At 49.3% G+C, this 13005-nt stretch overlaps 1 protein-coding gene across 3 annotated transcripts in view; it reads right to left on the minus strand.

Moving 5' to 3' along the window:
- MAJIN (membrane anchored junction protein) overlaps positions 1-7474 on the minus strand; it is a 33222-nt gene extending 25748 nt beyond the window's left edge. For 2 of the 3 annotated variants that reach the window (XM_055248729.2, XM_055248576.2), the window contains exon 1: positions 7253-7452. The gene's annotated coding sequence lies outside the window, so the exon portion shown is untranslated. Of the gene's footprint in view, positions 1-7252 lie in introns of all 3 variants that reach the window. The other variant, XM_055249086.2, reaches the window with a different exon arrangement.
- Between the last annotated feature and the right edge of the window lie 5531 nt (positions 7475-13005).

A 13005-nucleotide genomic window follows, 5' to 3' on the forward strand; every position in this document is an offset into this window, starting at 1 on the left:
ACAAAGACATCAAAGCAAAATTTTTTTTTTTTTTTTTTTTGAGACAGAGTCTCGCTCTGTCATCCATGCTGCAGTATGATGTCAGCTCACTGTAACCTCTGCCTCCGAGGTTCAAGCAATTCTCATGCCTCGGCGTCTCAAGTAGCTTGTACTACAGGCGCCCACTACCACATCTGGCTAATTTTTGTATTTTCTGTAGATATGGGGTTTCACTCTGCTGCCTGGCTGGTCTCGAACTCCTGAGCTCAAGAGATCCACCCACTTTGGCCTCCCAAAGTGCTGGCATTACAGGTGTGAGCCACTGCACCTGGCCTAATGTAAGCTTTTTGATTAAAAGTTCTTAGAATTGTAATTTTGGACATAAAGGGTTACATCCACATTTGTTTATCATAAAGCTCTATTATCTATTCTCAGTTTTCTCACCTTGCACGGTGATTAGGATGATTAGTGAAATAATGCATGTATAATTGTTTTTTCTAGTACTTAGTACACAGATTACTGGATAAAGTCTTTTTTATAAGTGTTAAAATATGGAACAGGAAGAGACTAATGACATAAGACTACCCAGAATACTTTCATGTTTATTGACGTCATTCTGTTTTCTCATAGGTTTCTTCCTATCCTTTCTGGTAAGATGCAACCTTTAAAATGCCATTTGTGCAGGAATGGATTTGCCCTTAGAACTGTGTCAGACTTAATTTTGTTTCGTTTGGTGGGAATAGGGGGAATAACTAAACCTTGTTTGGGGGTAGGGGGGATAACTAAACCTAACAGAGAATTAGGAAGCTGTTCTGAAGTGAAATGAAAAGGCCTCAGTGGGTAACTCAATAAACCAGAAAGGAGTCTAAATTAACCCTTAAGTTAACTTAGTTTCTCTGTTACTCTTTGCACTTAAGTTACTCTTTGCACAAAAATGCATCTTCCCTTTTCACCTTAACCATCCTAACAGCTAACGAAAAACTACCTTTGGCCAGTAAGTCCAGGATGTGCTCCTTATTCTGGAAATGCAATAGTGTCTCACCTCACCACCCTGTCCAGTAGTTGTGGCTTGTTACATGAAGATTAACCTGTCCATTAAAATTCACATCATGCAGCCGGGCGCAGTGGCTCACGCCTGTAATCCCAGCACTTTGGGAGGCTGAGGCAGGCAGATCACGAGGTCAGGAGTTCAAGACCATCCTGGCTAACATGGTGAAACCCCGTCTCTACTAAAAATACAAAAAATTAGCCACGCGTGGTGGCAGGCGTCTGTAGTCCCAGCTACTCAGGAGGGTGAGGCAGGAGAATGGCGTGAACCCAGGAGGCAGAGCCTGCAGTGAGCCAAGACTACGCCACTGCACTCCAGCCTGGGCAACAGAGCAAGACTCGGTCTCAAAAAAAAAAAAAAAAAAAAGAATTCACATCATGCTGAATTCACTGCAGCACTCTAAATATCCTACCAACCGCAGGAACCCAAAAAGCACTTGGATGTAAAACTGCAGGCAAGGACGGCCATTTTATTTTTTTGGTTACACCATTGGGTGAGCTGCCCAGAAGCAGTACATGTAAGGAAGAAGATTAAAAATGAAAAAAAAAAAAAAAAAAGCAGCAACAGTAGTTTCAGAAGGGCAAATGATGGAGAGAATATCCTTAGCTGGAAACAAAGAAAGCAACTTTAACAATTGATACAGCCAGGCACAGTGGCTCACCCCTGTAATCTTAGCACTCTGGGAGGCCAAGGCAGGAGGATCACCTGAGATCAGGAGTTCAGGACCAGCCTGGCCAACATGGTGAAACCCTGTCTCTACTAAAAATACAAAAATTAGCCGGGCATTGCGGTGGAAGCCTGTAGTCCCAGCTACTCCGGAGGCTGAGGTAGGAGAATTGCTTGAACCCAGGAGGCGGAGGTTGCAGTGAGCCAAGATTCTGCCACAGCAATCCGGCCTGGGTGACACAGAGTGAGACTCCATCTCAAAAAAAGAAAAGGAAAGAAAAAAGAAAATGACTTTTTATATAAAGAGGGCAAATTTTACTAACCTTAGTCCGATTCTGGTGAGATATTGAGGAGATAAGAATTGTACTCATGGCCAGGTGTGCAGTGGCTCACGCCTTGTAATCCCAGCACTCTGGGAGGCCAAGGCAGGCAGATCACTTGAGGTCAGGAGTTCGAGACCAGCCTGACCAACATGGTGAAACCCAGTCCCTACTAAAAATACAAAAACTAGCCGGGAATGGTGGCTAGTGCCTGTAATCCCAGCTACTCAGGGGGCTGAGGCAGGAGAATCACTTGACCCCGGGAGATGGAGGCTGTAGTGAGCTGAGATCACACCATTGCACTCCAGCCTGAGCGACAGAATGACTGTCTCAAAAAAAAAAAAGAAATGTACTTGCTAGGTTTATAGAAAGATATACTTGGCCAGGTGTTGTGGCTCATCCCTATAATCCCACTTTCAGAGGCTGAGGCAGGACTACTTGAGCCCAGGAGTTCGAGACCAGCCCGGGCAACACAGTGAGCCCTCATCTGTATCATATATAAAAAAGAAAAAGGCCAGGTGCTGTGGCTCATACCTGTAATCCCAGCACTTTGGGAGGCTGAGTCGGGCAGATCACTTCAGGTCAGGAGTTCGAGATGAACCTGGCCAACATGGTGAAAGCCCGCCTCTACTAGAATATAAAAATTAACCGGGCGTGGTGGTGGCACCTGTAATCCCAGCTACTCTGGAGGCTGAGGCAGGAGAATCACTTGAACTCAGGAGGCAGAGGGTGCAATGAGCTGAGATCATACCACTGCACTCCAGCCTGGGCAACAAGAGCGAAACTCTGTCTCAAAAAAAAAAAAAAAAAAAAAAGAAAAAAGAAAAAGGAAAAGAAAAAGAAACTAAGTGCTGGTTTCCCTGTAACATGTCAGGGAAGCCCACTCTAAGTAAGTGACTAATTTCTAAAGGAAAAATATGAGCTAGTGAGGCACAAATGGAGAGTGAATGGCGGGTCTGGGGTGGGTAGAGGAAATAGCAGGTACAAGAGTACTCAGTTGAGAAAAAGCATGGCACTTTCAAAAGAGAGAAGTACAGTAACCCGAACACAGTGGGCAAGAAAGACAATGCTACAAGGTGAGACTATACAGATAACTGATTCAGTCAGCACATATCTGAGACCCTACAGTGCATCAGGCACTGTTCTGGGCACTAATTTGGTAAGTAACAAGAGAGACATGATCCCTCGTCTTTAAGGGCTTACATTTCAAGAGGTGTGGAGAGCAACATTCAACATATAAATAAATAAATATAAATTGAGGTACTCTAAATAGCATGAAGAAAATAATATGTGGTTTTATTTAGGATGACTAGAAGGCTGCTTTAGCTAGTATGGCCAGTGATGGCCTTTCAGAAGAAACACAACTGACTTGAGGCCTTCATGGAAAGGAGCAATGATCATGGGGAAAAGCATTCCAAGCAGAAAAATCAGCAAGCGCAGATGTCTGTGATGAGTTTAATGGACAGAAAGGTCAGTGTGGCTAGAACATTGAGAATGAAGACAGAGAGGAGGGAGATGAAGATGGGGTGTTAGGCAGGGACCAGATCGTGTAAGGCTTGTAGGCCATTGTAAAAAGTCCAGATTTTATGCTAAGGATTTTATAAAGGGGAGATAAATGATTTGATATATGCTTTATAAATATCTAAATATCTATTTTATTTTAGAGACAGGATTTCTCTCTGGCGCCCAGGCTGGAGTATAGCGACACAATCACAGCTCAGTGCAGCCTCAACCTCCCAGGCTCAAGCAATCCTCCCATCTCAGCCTCCCAAGTAGCTGGGACTACAGGTGCCCACCACTATACCCAGATAATTTTTGCAGAGATGGGGTTTCACTATGTTGCCCACGCTGGTCTCAAACTCCTGAGCTCAAGTGATCTGCCCATCTCGGCTTCCCTAAATGCTGGGATTACAAGCACGAGCCACCAGGCCAGGCGTGGTGGCTCACGCCTGTAATCCCAGCACTTTCGGAGGCCGAGGCGGGCGGATCACAAGGTCAGGAGATCGAGACCATCCCGTGAATGGTGAAACCCCATCTCTACTAAAAATACAAAAAATTAGCTGGGCGTGGTGGCGGGCGCCTGTAGTCCCAGCTACTCAGGAGGCTGAGGTGGGAGAATGGCATGAACCCAGGAGGCGGAGCTCGCAGTGAGCCGAGATTGCACCACTGCACTCTAGCCTGGGCCACAGAGCGAGACTCCGTCTCAAAAAAAAAAAAAAAAGCATGAGCCACCAAGCTTGGTCCAAAATATCTAAATATCTGGTGACTGAAAGGAAGGTGACCTGTAAGGGGACAGGAGGAGAAGAAGGGAGACCAGTTAAGAAGCTTCTATACTTGTCCAGGAGAAAGATGCTGCTGATTTGGACTTGGGATTTTAGAAATTAATAAATAGTTAGATTTGAGATATACTTTAACTAATGGACTAGATGTGGGAATCAAGGATGGCTCTCAGATTTTTTGCCTTTGCAATTAGGTAGACAATGGTACATACTCTACTGAGATGGGGAGTAATTCTAGGGAAAGAGATTTGGGGTGGGAGGGAGCAGGGAAAATTAGTAGTTGTGTTTCAAGTCTAAGAGGCCTATGAGACATCCAAGTGGATATACCGAGGAGGCAGTCTCCTAGTGTGTAAGGGACAGAAATCAGGACGGAAATATACATTTGAGTCACCAGTGTTTAGATGGTATGTGAAACTACTGGAATAGATGATGAGATCATCCAGGCAGAAATTATAGAGAAGGGATGAGGGCCTTCCTTATAAGCCAGGTTACGGATTGTGGAATCTATTGTCAGAGCAATCAGAAGGCACTGAAGGGTATAATAAAAAAACGACATGACCAGATCACTGTGACTCAAAAAAAAAAAAAAAAAAAAAATTCCCTCCTGGCTGCAATGTGGGTAACAACTCGGAACAAGAACAGATGAAAGGAGACCAGCTAGGTGCCTCCTACAGCTCAAGGCAGAAGCTGATAGTAGCCTGGTCTACAGTGATAAAAGTGAAGATGAGGAAAGGTGGACTGATTTGGAAGATGCTACTCGGGAAGCTGAGGCAGGCAAGACTCGGTCTTTTTTTTTTTTTTTTTTTTTTTTTGAGACGGAGTCTTGCTCTGTTGCCCAGGCTGGAGTGCAGCGGTGCGATCTTGGCTCACTGCAAACTCTGCCTCCCGGGTTCGAGTGATTCTCCTGCCTCAGTAATGACTTGATAAGGTGAGGGAGAGCGATGACTCCTGGTTGCTTGAGCAACTAACTGAAGAGGTAAAAGCAACATTTTCTGAAAATAGGAGCCTTGGAAAGTAAATTTTTGAGGGCAAGATGTTGAGTCTGTATCTGGAGATGCTCAAGTTTGAGATGCCAATGAGATAGCCAAAGAGAGATTCTAGATAAGACTGCTGGAAACTGGCTTCCTACCTGCAGATGCATACATGAAGGAACTAGAGTTCAAAAAAGGAAAGGATGGGCCAGGCGCAGTGACTCTCACCTGTAATCCCAGCACTTTGGGAGGACAAAGTGGGTGGATCACCTGAGGTCAGGAGTTCGAGACCAGCTGGGCCAACATGGTGAAACCCCATCTCTACTAAAAATACAAAAATTAGCCGGTTGTGGTGGCAGACATCTGTAATCCCAGCTACTTGAGAGGCTGAGGCAGGAGAATCGCTTGAACCCAGGAGGCAGAGGTTGCAGTGAGCACAAATCTCACCACTGCACTCCAGCCTGGGCGACAAGGGCAAGACTCCGTCTTTTTTTTTTTTTTTTTTTTTTGAGACGGAGTCTTGTTCTGTTGCCCAGGCTGGAGTGCAATGGTGCAATCCTGGCTCACTGCAACCTCCACCTCCTGGGTTCAAGTGATTCTCCTGCCTCAGCCTCCTGAGTAGCTGGGACTACAGGGGCCCGCCACCACACCCGGCTAATCTTTTATTTTCAGTAGAGACGAGGTTTCACCATGTTGGCCAGGATAATCTCCATCTCCTGACCTCGTGATCCACCTGCCTCAGCCTCCCAAAGTGCTGGGATTACAGGCATGAGCCACCGTGCCCGGCTGACACTGTCATAAAAAAAAAAAGAAGAAAAAGAAAAGGATGTTCAGCAAAGTATACCTGCTGGCATCTTTCTGCCCACTTGCCCAGATGCCAAGATTCAATCAAGGCTCTGGGGAGCGGCACAGAGATCTCAGTGCCATGACTCATATTTACTTGCAAGGTGCAATCAGGCATTTGAAAGCCAGAAACTCATTCAAATCAAGACATGATGTGACAGGAAATGTTTCAATGGAAAAAATCTTGTTTTCATGGCAACTGCTAGGCCGGGGTTGGAGGGTGGGTATAGACCAGAGGAGCCCTTTAGTTCCTGGGGAAAGTTTGTGGTAAGAAGGTGGGGTGTGGCCGGGCAAAGTGGCTCACGCCTGTAATCCCAGCACTTTGGGATGCCGAGGCGGGTGGATCACCTGAGGTCAGGAGTTCGAGCCCAGTCTGGCCAACGTGGTGAAACTGTCTCTACTAAAAACGCCAAAATTAGCCGGGTGTGATGGCGGGCACCTGTAACCCCAGCACTTTGGGAGGCAGAGGTGGGTGGATCACTTGCGGTCAGGAGTTCAAGACCAGCCTGGCCAAGATGGTGAAACCCCATCTCGACCAAAAATACAAAAATTAACCAGGCGTGGCGGCGCATGCCTGTAATCCCAGCTACTCAGGAGGCTGAGGCAGGAGAATCGCTTGAACCCAGGAGGCGGAGGTTGCAGTGAGTCAATATCGCCCCACTGAACTCCAGCCTGGGCGACAGAGCCAGACTCCGTCTCAAAAAAAAAAAAATAAATAAAAAAGAGAGAGGGAGTTGGGGGGGGGCGGAGGAGGAGGAGGAGGGAGAGGCGCCGGGTGTGGAGTGGGGAAAGGGCAGTCTCTGGAGTCGGCGGACGACAGCAGGGATCCCGTACTCTGTGCCGGTCACTCGCCCGAGGGAGGGGACACAGGCCTGGAGCCCCCCGGTCTCCCTCGCACGCTCCCGACCTGCGACCCGCGCTCCAGTCCCGCGGCCTCCCTGTGGGAGACCTGCAGTGGCACGGCCTGCACCCTGGGCGAGCTTGCTGGGTGTCCCGGGAGCCCGGCGCTGAGAAAGGGACCTCAGGGGGCAGGGGGGACTGCACTTCGGGGGCGGTGGGTGGGGCCCGGCCCGGAAACTTCCCTCAGAAATAAACAGAGACGCAAAGACAACTTCCCGAGGGCCCGGGGCCGTCGTGTGCCGTTACCTCAGCCCCAGGTGGTTCCCAGGCTATGTCTCACACACTGACTAGGGGTCCTTCGGCCTCAGAAAAGTGGCACCGGACGGAATACCCACTAAGTAGTGCTCTCTGAAAAGGGCGGGCGCCAACCTCGAACGAAGTCGTTTTGAGGGACTGGCTCGCCCGCTCCTGAGCGACTTCGGGGCTCGTGCCGCGCACCCGTCAGGCCTTCTGCGCACGCGCAAGTGCGCTTCCCACCGCCCCTTCGGGCGCAGCTCCAAGGCCTGGCCGCGGTCTGCGCGTGCGCATTTCACTGTCGACGCCGGGAGGACGCGCGCAGCCCCACCCACCGGACGCCTTGGCGCCTTCAGGTCCCTCCTGGATTTACCAGCCCATTGTTTATTTCGCGCCTGCTTTCGCGTGGTGTGGTCGGGAACTAGCGACTGCAGAGTCCTTACTGTGTGCTAGGCGTTATGCAGGGTACCTTCCTTTATTCCTCGGCGACATGCTCTGCCGCAGGCATTAATGTCCCAAATTTAGGATCGCTTGAGCTCAGGAGGCCGAGGCTGCAGTGAGCCGAGATCGCGCCACTGCACTCCAGCCTGGGCAACAAGAGCAAAACTCCCTCTCAAAAAAGAAGAAAAAAGCGGGGGGCGGGGGGAGAGGGGTGCCGGGCGCGGTGGCTCACTTCTGTAATCCCAGCACTTTGGGAGTCCAAGACAGGCAAATTACGAGGTCAGGAGTTCAAGACCAGCCTGGGCAACATGGTGAAACTCCGTCTCTACTAGAAATACGAAAATTAGAGTTGGGCATGGTGGCCGCGTGCCTGCAATCCCAGCTACTCTGGAGGCTGAGGCAGGAGAATTGCTTGAACCTGGGAGGCGGAGGTTGCAGTGAGCTGAGATCACGCCACTGCACTCCAGCCTGGGCTACAGAGCGAGGCTCCATCTCAAAAAAAAAAAAAGAAACTGCGAAGCAGTTTTCCAGAGTGGCTGTACCATTCTGCACTCCTGCCAGCAAAGTGTGAAAGTTGCTCTGCATCCTTGTCAGCACTTGATATTTTCAGTTAAAATTTTTTTGCCATCCTAATAGATGTGTAGTGGTATCTAGTTATAGATTTAATTTGCATTTCCCTAACGACTAATAACGTTGAGCACCTTTTTATGGGCCCTTGGGATTCTTGAGAATTAATAAACCTATACCCTAACTCAGAAATAATTTACAGTGCTAAAGAGACTTGTATGGATTCAGACTTAGCCTGCCATACTGGCACATTTCAACAGCAATGCTCGCAGATGACAACAGAATTCAAAGCACATATACCAGATCTGTCAAGCCAGCCAGCACATGGCAAAAGCCTGGCAACAAAAAATAGCCTGCTGTGTGTGTGTCTGTCTCCAAGAAGTTCAGTGTTACTTAACTATAAGAAACAAGTGGCCGGGTGCGGTGGCTCACACCTGTAATCCCAGCACTTTGGGAGGCGGAGGCAGGCAGATCACCTGAGGTCAGGAGTTCGAGACCAGCCTGGCCAACATGGTGAAACCCTGTCTCTACTAAAACAAACAAACAAACAAACACACCACAAAATTAGCCAGGCGAGATGGCACGCACTTTAATCCCAGCTACTCGGAGGCTGAGGCAGGAGAATCACTTGAAATCAAGGGGTGGAGGTTGCAGTTAGCTGAGATTGCACCATTGCACTCCAGCCCGGTCAAAAAATGTGAAACTTCATCTCAAAAAAAAAAAGAAAAGAAAGAAAGCAACAGGTGTGGAGTGGCAGGAGATAGGGTTGAGGGGGAACACGGGCTAGACTATGAAGAAGCTTGTGCTGAGGTACTTGAATTTATCCCTACAGCAATAAGATGCTTTTAAAAGTTGGATTTTGGTTTCAGAAAAATATTCCTGAGGCCAGGCGTGATGGTTCACACCTGTAATCCCAACACGTTGGGAGGCCGAGACAGGAGGATCTCTTGAGGCCAGGAGTTCAAGACTAGCCTGGGCAACATAGTAAGACTCCATCTCTACAAAAAAATTAAAATATTAGCCAGACATGGAAGTGCATGCCTGTATTCCCAGCTACTCGGGAGGCTGAGGGGGAGGATTGCTTGAGCCTAGGGGTTCAAGGCTGCAGTGAGCTGTGATCATGCCACTGCAGTCTGGCCTGGGGGACAGATCGAGCCCCACCTCCCCGCCAAAAAAAGTTCCTGGAACCTGGCTTCTTCATTTTCATTTTCATTTTCTGCCTATTTATTCTTACTTATCTTTCAAGGCCCAGCCCAAATGCCACCTCCTCTGAGAAGCCCTCTGTAATCCCCCTAGCCAGAAGATCAGGTCCTTTTTTTTTTTTTTTTTTTTTTTTGCCTGTCCTTGTATTGACTGGCCAGTCTGCCTGGAGGGTGGGAACTGCAATTTACACCACTTTGGGCTTTTTTTTTTTTTGAGACAGAGTCTCTCTCTGTCGCCCAGGCTGGAGTGCAGTGGCGCGATCACTGCTCACTGCAAGCTCCGCCTCCCGGGTTCACGCCATTCTCCTGCCTCAGCCTCCTGAGTAGCTGGGACTACAGGCATCTGCCACCACGCCTGGCTAATTTTTTGTATTTTTAGTAGAGACGGGGTTTCACCGTGTTAGCCAGGATGGTCTAGATCTCCTGACCTCGTGATCTGCCCGCCTTGGCCTCCCGAAGTGGTGGGATTACAGGTGTGAGCCACCGCGCCCGGCCACTTTGGGCTTCTTATGTGGCTTGACAAGGGATCTAGCACATAGAAGGTGCTAATCCATGTTTGATGAATGTTGATGAATTTTCAAATGAAGGAAGTTTACTGGGCAATCCAGCTCTGGAGTCCTGTCAGATTACACCAGTATTAGTTCTCAAACTTGGGCATGCATCAGAACTACCTAGAGGGCTTGTAGATTGTTGGACCGAGCCCGCAAGTTTCCGATTTAGTAGATCTGGGGGTCTGAGAATTTGCCTTTTGAACAAGTAAGTTCCCAGGTGCTGCTGCTGCTGGCGGAAGGGACCATACTCAGATAAACTTTGGATGAAACATTCGCTACACGTGGCTGTGGGTACAGTTCAAGTGCTTCTGAGAATCACACTCTGGCAGGGACACTCTCAAGGGACCATGATTCCTGTGCTTTATCACAACCATCTGACCACCTGACCCTTCAAGGGTTGTCCTTAGTCTTGACTACTGTCTCACTCCTTTGACTTGGAGGCAGGATTACTTTACCCTCTCCTGGTCCCTTTATTTATTTATTTATTTTATTTATTTTTGAGACAGAGTGTCACTCCACTGTCGCCCAGGCTGGAGTGCAATGGCACAATCTCGGCTCACTGCAACCTCTGCCTCCTGGGTTCAAGCAATTCTCCTGCCTCAGCCTCCCAAGTAGCTGGGATTACAGGCACCCACCACCACGCCTATCTAATTTTTTTTATATTTTTAGTAGAGACGGGGTTTCGCCATGTTGGCCAGGCTGGTCTTTAACGCCTGACCTCTGGTGTGCCACCCACCTCGGCCTCCCAAAGTGCTGGGATTGCAAACGTGAGCCACTGTGCCTGGGCTATTTATTTATTTATTTGAGACAGAGTCTCACTGTTGCCCAGGCTGGAGTGCAGTGGTACAATCTGGGCTCACTGCAACCTCTGCTTCCAGGGTTCAAGCAGTTCTCCTGCCTCAGCCTCCCAAGTAGCTGGGATTACAAGTGTGCACCACCACACCCGGCTAATTTTTGTATTTTTAGTAGAGATGGGTGTTCACCATGTTGGCCAGGCTGGTCTGGAACTCCCGATCTCAGGTGATCCGCCTGCCTTGGCCTCCCAAAGTGCTGGGATTACAGGTGTGAGCCACCGTGCCCGGCCCTCTCCTGGCCCCTTTCTCCCAGGGACTCCCAGAAAGGCTTCTCAGCAGGGCCCTGGTCACACTGTCACATTCTGTAACTGGCTTTCTTCCCCCTAAGCCGTTCAGTCTGAGAGCCCCAGAGGACAAAACAAATCCTGTCCTAGGAAGAAGCCTAGCACGTACAGAGGAAGAATTGAGTGCTGGGAATAGGGCCCCCACTAACTGCCAGCCCCTGAAGCTCTTAGGGAAATGCTCTGCAGACCCATGATCTCCCTGAGAGGGTCAGAACCAGGTCTTGTTCCTTAGAGAGCTGCTGCTGCTTCTTGGGCCTGTGCAGCTTCCCAGCCTCCAAGGCTGAGGGAAGGAGCCACTTAATCAACAGCTCCATTTCCTGCAGCACCTGGGGCTCCCCAACCCCTACCACCTCCCTTTGGGCTTCCCAGGTCAATTACCTGCCAGGCAATGGGCCTCAGCTCAGAAAATCTGACCAGCCAGAGACTGGTCTGAGGGGGCCATGGGGAATTGAAATGACTTGACTCAGAGAGGCAACCCTGGGGGTAGGGGCAGGGGGATCTGCCCCTACCCCTAGGGTAGTGTAATTCAGTCTTCAGTTTACCACTTCCTCTCTGTGTGTTGGGTGTCTGACTCACAGTAAGGCTGTGAAACCCATTGACCATCCAGGTATTAGCCTTGTGGAGCTTGAGGAGGTGATGGGGTGGGATAGGTTTGCTCAAAGAGGCCTCCAAATCCTTCCAGGCTCAGCCCAAACCTTGAAGGCCTTTGTGCAGTTTTAGTAACAGGAGCTGATTCCTATGGTTGGTGGCTGTCACAGGACAGAAGCAGAGGACCCCAAGAAGGAGGTGAAACTTCCAAGAAGGAGGTGAACCACTAACCCAGGAGTCCCCTCCCTAACCACAGAGATCTTCAGAAGAGCTCTCTTTGGCGACGTTTTGTGTTTGAATCTAACTCAAAAGACCGAGCTGTTAGAGGCTCAAGTGTTCCCAAGAATCGTCCATGAAAACTGTTCTAGACACTGAGTCCAGGCCCACCCCAGGGAGTCATACTTGGGAGTCTTGGCATGATTGAGAGATCTGTCCTAGGTTATTTTTACCCTGACTGGAGTCTCTTCCCTGTCCGCCCCCTCACCAGATAAACAGAAGCCAAGACACAAGGAGGAAAGCTTGCAAGGGCCTGGGTACGCTGTCGGATGTAGTGGAGGCAGGACTGGCCTCTCTGGAGAGACTTCAGCATTCTCTGCTTTGAAAAACGGGGCTGTAGACCTTTTAAAATGGCATGCATTTCTGCAGGAACACACACACAGACACTTACAGTCCCCAAGGAATAGTCTCTCTCCTGCAGGATGAGAATGCCCCCAGAAGGCACTGAACCACTAATCCAAGAGGAAAGGTCTCAGATTCCTTCTTGCCTCAGGTCCCCCATTTCAGACCTGAGGTTTTTCCTTCAACCTTCCCTGAGCACAGGCTCTGATCTGTCCATGGTTCTGATTTTTAATGGATTTCACTTGGGGGCAAGTCATGAGTTTTTTCATTCATTTGGAGTAGCTAACATTTACTGAACACTTACTATATGCCAGGGACTGTGAGCTACTCCTTACATGCAACCCCCTTTTTCCAAAGTAACCAGACATAATAGAAAAAACCACAGGTCAGGCTGGGCGCGGTGGCGCACGCCTGTAATCCCAGCACTTTGGGAGGCCGAGGTGGGCAGATCACGAGGTCAGGAGATCGAGACCATCCTGGCTAACACGGTGAAACCCCGTCTCTACTAAAAATACAAAAAATTAGCCGAGTGTGGTGGCGGGCGCCAGTAGTCCCAGCTACTCGGGAGGCTGAAGCAGGAGAATGGTGCGAACCCGGGAGGCGGAGCTTGCAGTGAGCCGAGATCCCTCCGCTACGCTGCAGCCCGGGCGACAGAGCGAG

This window comes from Symphalangus syndactylus, chromosome 1 (genome assembly GCF_028878055.3).
Source record: "Symphalangus syndactylus isolate Jambi chromosome 1, NHGRI_mSymSyn1-v2.1_pri, whole genome shotgun sequence".
In the NCBI taxonomy this organism is placed as follows: domain Eukaryota; kingdom Metazoa; phylum Chordata; class Mammalia; order Primates; family Hylobatidae; genus Symphalangus; species Symphalangus syndactylus.